General features: G+C 36.3%; 1 long non-coding RNA gene across 1 annotated transcript; it reads left to right on the top strand.

The window, feature by feature from the left end:
- The first annotated feature begins 1,797 nt into the window (after positions 1-1,797).
- On the top strand, positions 1,798-5,989 carry LOC141359381 (uncharacterized). The gene is made up of 8 exons (XR_012365842.1): positions 1,798-2,066; positions 2,558-2,689; positions 3,421-3,489; positions 3,800-3,947; positions 4,429-4,508; positions 4,772-5,011; positions 5,109-5,255; positions 5,366-5,989. It is a non-coding gene; the product is annotated as an uncharacterized lncRNA (long non-coding RNA).
- The last annotated feature ends 1,287 nt before the right edge of the window (positions 5,990-7,276 follow it).

The following is a 7,276-nucleotide window of genomic DNA, read 5'->3' as shown; positions in this document are numbered from 1 at the left end:
TTTGTTTTTTACTTTTGTTTTGTGGCTAAATGTGATGACTTGTGGTTCTATTTTTCTTTATTCCTTTAAGAATGTTTTTTTGGGGGAAAAACTCTTGTTTGATTACTAAATAAATTTAAACAAATAAATATATCTTTAAATAAATCTAATTTTGAGTTTGACTAAACACTGAGTCTAAGAAAATTACGATAAAAATAAAATCACAAAGACTGCAGTGTTATATATAAAGCGGATCAGTGTGTTGCTGGTGATATGAAAGAGTAATTCAAATGGTGCTTGTGTGTATGGTTTTGTTACAAGAATTTCATTTTTAGAAAGGAGTGCTAAGTTTTGATTGCAGTGTTTCATTTTGGCATGGATGTGACTTGTTAATCTCCAAGTGCTATGTCTGTGTGGCTTGTGTGTAGAGTTTTGACATAATGAGCCAAATTTTGCAAAAAGTGTGTAAGCAATAGGCAAAAACTGTAATAAACCTTGCTTACTGTAACTCTTGAAACCTTTGTAATAATGGTATTTTCGTATCAAACTATTAACACAAGCCATCACATCACATTAATAAGCACACAATGCGTCAACTTCACAATGATGGTATGAATAAAAAACAAATTTGGCTTTATCTTTCTCTGTGCACAAGGTAATCTGTGTCAGTTGGAGGTCACACTTTTGTCATAGTTCTGTAAACATACAGGGATCCAAACTTCATGTACTGGTGTTTATTTACACACATCAAAACAAACACAAATGTCAAAAGTCAAAAAACAAAATAATTTCACTGAGAAAAAAAACAGTCTACATCATCTCTTTGTTTTAGTGACGTACACTCTAAAAAAAAAAGGTTCCTTGAGGTTCTATATAGAACCGTGGGGTTCTATACTTGACCAATAGAACCTTTTACCAAAAAACGGGTTCCATATAGAACCCTTGGAAGGCAAAGAACCATTTTTATTAAAATGGTTCTATAATTCACGTTTTGTGACTGAAGTGTAAACTAAAGATTACACAATAATTGCAGACCTACACAACTCATTTACAAACCTACACAACTCATTCACAAACCTTTTTGTGTCAATAGGTTGTGGTCAAATAAAGAGAGAGTCAACAAATAGGCTACTAATATTTAGTGTACACTGTAAAAAATCCAACTAATGAAATGTTGGACGGGCAAAAATATATAAGTTAAACCAATTTTTTGTTTGAGCTAGTTGAGAAGATCTGTGTTTAAAATATTAAATGAATGGTTATTTTCAAATCCAGTCAAAATTCAGAATGGCTAGTGTTGACTGAACTAATTAAGACAAATCAGGTAAGTATGTGGACTTCTGACAGCTATGTTTCCTGACAACAAAATGCTCATAATATTACTGTTATTTGGTCACAAAATGTAATTGTAAGAGTTGTTCAGGCGTGAATGTATGTGCTTAAAGTTTAAATATGCGGTCGGTTAATAAAGATAGCGTCTATTTAAAAATGTGCTCGGACACTTTCGGACGTAGATGAGCTCCATATGAGCTCCAGAAAATCACAGACACTTAAGCGCTCACACCCCGCCCAGCGCAGCCTCTCCTCGGCAAGCCCATCAGACTGCTGGCTCTGATATCTCTGTGGCTTTTAAACATGTGATTTAATTCATTTTGATTTCTCATACTTAACAATGAAAGGGTTATGTTTTAAATCATATTTTAGGATTGCACTTAATTGATATTGCTGTTGAGTGATGTTTCATATCTTTTACATTTGTTATAACCGGACTGCATGCGAATTTGAACTTCATAGCTGAGGAAGCGGGTGGAGAAATAGTCCCAACATCATAACAATCTTAAATAAAACTTCTAAATATGCCCGTGTGTGTACCCGTGTGCGCGCGCGCGTGCGCGCGACCCGCTCACGCGCGCGTGTGTATGTACAGTATGTGCGTGAGTTTTTAATTTAAAATGTCTTAACTTAACTCGGAAGGATCTGAATGACAGGTCATTTCATCTGAGATCATTCCGCATGTAACAGCCGGAATCACTCACTGTTTCCCACAACGACACGAGTCATCAGCCGTTTCCTCAAGGTCACGTCAGGTAAGTGTTTGTAAATAAATGTTAATTTTAGACTATATTAATTGGCAAAGACGCAAATACCCGACGTTTTTGTAAACATATAAGTTATATAAAGGTGTGTTATGTTATGTGACCGACTTAAAGTGTGTGTTATGTTATGTGTCCGAGTTAAAGTGGAGCTATTTTAGTTAAGATAATACCGGACAGGGTTTAGGACTCCGTCTTAATTATAATTGGGACATTTTTACAAACAAACCTTATAAAATACAATACTGGCGTGCATTTTGAGACAAAACAATAGCACTCATATGTTAACAGATGTCAGTATTTTAGTCAGTGATAAGTCCTGTCCGAGAAAACCGCCCAATAGTGTTTAATTCAAGTATGTGTGATGTCTGAGGGAAATTTGGCAATTTTAGGGTATAAAATCTTTCACCGTCAAGCTTTATTATATTAAACATGTTATTTATGTATGTGTGTGTGTGTTGATATTCCTCTGTTTATTAAACCAGAGCGGTTATGATGTGGAGAGGCAAACCAGACCACCACCATACGCGAAGATGAGCCTCGAGGCGTGACAGTTATTTTTTCAAACTGAGGAGTTCGGACTCCGGACCGGCATTTCTGCTTGTTTGTACCCTGAGGTAAGTAAACTTTCTACATTTTTGAAACCATATTCTGAAATATTTAGTATAATTAGTTGATATTTATTTTTTGTTAGAGTAGGTCTTGTGCTAAATAGTGATACTAGCTACATTAATAATATTTACCTCAGTTAAAAAATACTGCTGGTAACGTTAGAGCACTGACGTGCTTCGTCAACCGTCAGTTATAAAAGCTCTGTTAAATACATTTTGTTCCGGGTTTAATGAATTACGTTACAGTCCTGCTTTATTTCTTTGTCATTTTAAATTAAATTGCCAAGCACAATAAGACAGCTGTGTTGTAAGGAGACGAAATTCGAGACAGGGGTGTTATTTCAATAAAGCGCGTGGTCAAAGGAACCGGGTGGAAGACGGTGGAAGGGAAATTATATGTAAATGTTTGTCGCAGTTTTACACATATTCCGTGAGTATTTTTCGCTTGTTCACGAGTGTTTTATCAGGGTTGGAGCTAAACCTTGAAGGAAAGTGGAAACTGCTGGCCACAGTTAAGAACTTTCTGCTGGTCTGTATTATAAATGCACGATTGCAGTGCAGCGTTTGTATCCGCAAGTCTAGATATGAATGTTTTCTGTGATGCACACAATTAATTAATGTGATGGTAGCTGTTAAGACACTTACATTTAACATTCAAATGTTTTAAAAACCAAACATGTTCAGGTTTTTATGTGTATTTGGTTTGTGAAGTGTAATTTTTTCCCTCTCCCTCACAGATAACCATGGTTAATAAATGGTCAGACACGTCACTGGCTTTAAAATATAAACCCCATTGATGCAAAAAGGTAAGGTGCTTAAAAGAACCATGTAAACCTGACTTCTGTCACTAATGTTCATCAAAGAGAAAATAAAAAGAAATCTGTGTTTTGTAGCTTTAATGATAATTCTTACTGTATGTATTTCATTTAGAATTTAGCATTAAAGACTGTGAAGTGTTTGAGGATTTAATTTAAATTCTGTATATTTCACACTATTTTTTTATTGAACATTGTGTTTTGAAAAATACATCACTAGTCAATTGCAACCTTAAGTTAATGTAGACTTTAAGGAACTTGTTTGTCTGAAAGTGGATATATAAAGATTTTTTGTTTTAAGATGCTGCATGGAATGACAATGTGGTTTGGACTTGGTGAAGAACATGGAAACATCTCTTAATAAAATGGCCCCAAACATCATCAGGAGTGCAAAAGAAGGAAGTAAAAACATCTCTACGCCAATCTCATTGGAGAGGAAACCACAGAAGGTGCTTGTTCTTTGTCCAGTGTAAAGTAGCCTTATTTGCATAGTCAATGAAAAGGTTCTAGCACCTATAAATTGTATAAGTGAAAATATGAAAATAATGTTAGTATTAACTTTTTCCTTGCCATTGAAGAGTAAACTTGTTAATTAAGAGACGCTGGCTGAGAAAGAGTTAAAGTTTACCCACAAATTAAAATTGTCGTCACTTTCTTCAGCAGAACACAACAGAAGAAATTTTGAAAAAGTATGGTAATCGAACAACAATGGTGCCCATTGACCTGCATTGGTTTTGTGTCCATTAAATTGCTAGCAGAGTTGTTCGGTTACAGACATTCTTCAAAATCTTTTTTGTGTTAGTGTTCTGCTGAAGAAAGAAAGCTGTGAATGTTTGAAATAACGAGTGAGTGAATGAGTTTTCTTTTTTGAGTAAAATGTCCCTGTAATTGATATCTGTACCTAATGTACAATAATTTGTATCTTTGTAGGTCTGGTGAGGAATGCTGCACTTATGTTATTGCAAGCATTATTTCAAGAAAATCCCAGCTTCCTTGACTGTGTAAATAGTGTAAGTATAGTCTTCTGTAATTTAGTTAGCATTTGAGGCACTTTATTTAAAGTAACATTCAATGCAAATATAAAACTATTACTCTGTTTACCCTAAAATAGCATACAGCTCTACATCAATTATTATGAGTCTTGTTGGTTCGTGAGTGTCGCTTGCCTAGTTGTCATACTTTATTTGTGTTATTATGGGATAATTTTAAGTCTATTTGATGGCTTCTGTTAATTGGTAAAAAGCACTTAAAAGGTGAAATGTTTGTTTTACAGGAACCCAAAGGTCCCACACCAACCATAGTGTTCAACGGCTCTCCTGATCTTTTCAAATCTGAATGTATCAACTTTATAATGGACAATGTGAACTTAATATGTGGAAGACATTGACATCACAGGCTGTGGAATGACTGTGTCACAGGTCGGAGAAGCGGACCGCCCCTGTCGCGGATCACGCTCCTCCTAGTTCCACCTCGAGGAGGTCCCAAAGCACCCCAATGACCAGACAAACCAGAGGTAAGTAAAATATAGAAATAGAAACTTTATTTAAATTATTTAAAACTAAAGTGGGGAATGGGAAAGGGAATCTAAAAATCTCGCTTCTCGCCCTCAGGGGGAGTATTACGGGGGCCAGGGACGTTGGAGGGGTTTCCACGTGACTCCAGCTGGAACACCGCTACAGAGCGTATCTGGGTGGGTTGGGCACACACCGTCGCGGCGGCCCCTGATGGCATCCACAAAGGTCCAAGACCCTCCTAAGGTGAGTACGGACGACAAGGACACAGCACAACACTTCAAGAAAGCTTTGTGTATTTCTGTTTCAAGAGGTTCTTACTTGACTGTTGAACAGTGTTTCTTCTCTCTCCACAGCTCCTAGCCGTAGCAGAACTACGTATTTCAGCACCCGAAGGACTAACAACCCAGCCGGCATCTGCAGCGTATATCCAACGTGATCAAACTTCACTCTGACAAGTAACTTCCTATACACAACCACGCCGTCCTTTCGCCCGGACCAGCCCCGCACTCTTTCCGCCCGCTACCTAGCGGTCGCCGGATCAGCAGAGCCTGCGGACTCTTCGGAGGCTGGTCTTCGTTGTGCTGCCCAAGGCGGAAGTTGACTCTAAAATCCCGAAAATCGACCCTTCCAGTAACTTCTACCTTCTCTCTTTATATCCTCCTCCCAGGCGTGGCTCGCCCAACCATCGCTCGCCACGTCACTCACACAGCTGTGCCTTGTTTCAGCGAGTGCGGGGATTCCCGGGGAACCCTGAAGTGCCGGTGTCTGTACAAACCGGTCCGGGCGGAACCTCTTCACTCTCCTTTTGGTTCTGCCCCGCATAGTCACTCCGTGACAACTGTTTGCGTTTTTTTTTCTCCTCAATGTTCAATACCCTTTTGCCATTAAGCACACAGTGACTTTAATTTATAAAATATATGCTTAAGTTTTAATACCTGTACAAAACAAATGTACAATCAACTTGTGTAAATTGTCATTCTGTTTAATAGATTGTTCATGAATTGTCTTTAAATGCATTGTGATTTCGGTAACACTTTACAATAAAGTTCATTAGTTAACATTAGTTAATGTATTAACCAACTTGAACAAACCATAAGCAATACATTTGTTACAGTATTTATTCATCTTTGTTAATGTTAGTTAATAAAAATGTAAGCTTTAATTGCTTGTTCATGTTAGTTCAGAGTGCATTAACTAATGTTAACAAGATTTTAATAAAGTAATTGTTGAAATTAACATTAACAAAGATTAATAAAGGCTGTATAAGTGCAGTTTATTATTAGTTCATGTTAACTAATGTAGCTAACTAATGTTAACTAATGAACCTTATCGTAAAGTGTTACCGTGATTTCTTTTCATCATTTCAGACACATGTAAAAGTTACTAAAAATTAATACTGCATATACTGTACAGTATCTATGCGTAAGGGAAATAACTTAAACAAAATTTTTAATGTATAGTGTAATTAAGAGTTTAGCTGTTTAATACAGAGATGCAATTTATTTATATATATTATTTATATATAAACGTATGTATGTTTATTTAAAAGTGAAAATGCTTAATGGAAATAATTAAATAACTAAATGGTTGAATGTAATGAGACATTTTAAATGTAAACTAAAGTTTTGCTGTCTAAAACAGAATAAAGAGATGTGATTTTAAGTAATTTTTATAGATTTATATTTCTGTATAATACAATTAATAAATAGTAAACTTTTATAATTTTCTAGATCGGTTATAATTTCTTATCAATAATAAATTACTCATAATAATAAAGAACCTTTAATGCTTCTAAATAGAACCATCTAACTTTGATTCAAAGAACCATTTGGGGTTCTTTTTAATGAACCCATTAAAGTGGTTCTATATTGAACCATTTAGGGGTTCCATATATGAAGCGGGTGATAGAACCATTTCTGGTTCGATATAGAACCATTTTTTTTAAGAGTGTAGAACCTGCCTCATCCTCATTTCATGAGCCATGGCATCTGCCTCTAGCTCCACCTTGTCTTCATTCTCTTACTTCACCTCCTTGCTCTTGACGTCCTCTCCCTCTCACATCGTCACCTCCATGTCCTCCTCCTCTTCTTCCTACTTCACCTCCATGTCCTCTTGCTTGGCCTCATCTGATTCTCACTCTTCCTGGTCCACACAGACAGCTCACATGTGGCTTATTTATAGTGCTTAGGCTGATTGCAAAGTGACTAATTATCTAAAACAGTTTTCTCATGTGACAGTGAGCCAGACAGTTGGCAAAATAGTGT

Source organism: Misgurnus anguillicaudatus, chromosome 23 (genome assembly GCF_027580225.2).
Source record: "Misgurnus anguillicaudatus chromosome 23, ASM2758022v2, whole genome shotgun sequence".
NCBI classification, from domain to species: Eukaryota; Metazoa; Chordata; class Actinopteri; order Cypriniformes; family Cobitidae; genus Misgurnus; species Misgurnus anguillicaudatus.
This window is presented reverse-complemented; position numbering and strand designations above follow the sequence as displayed.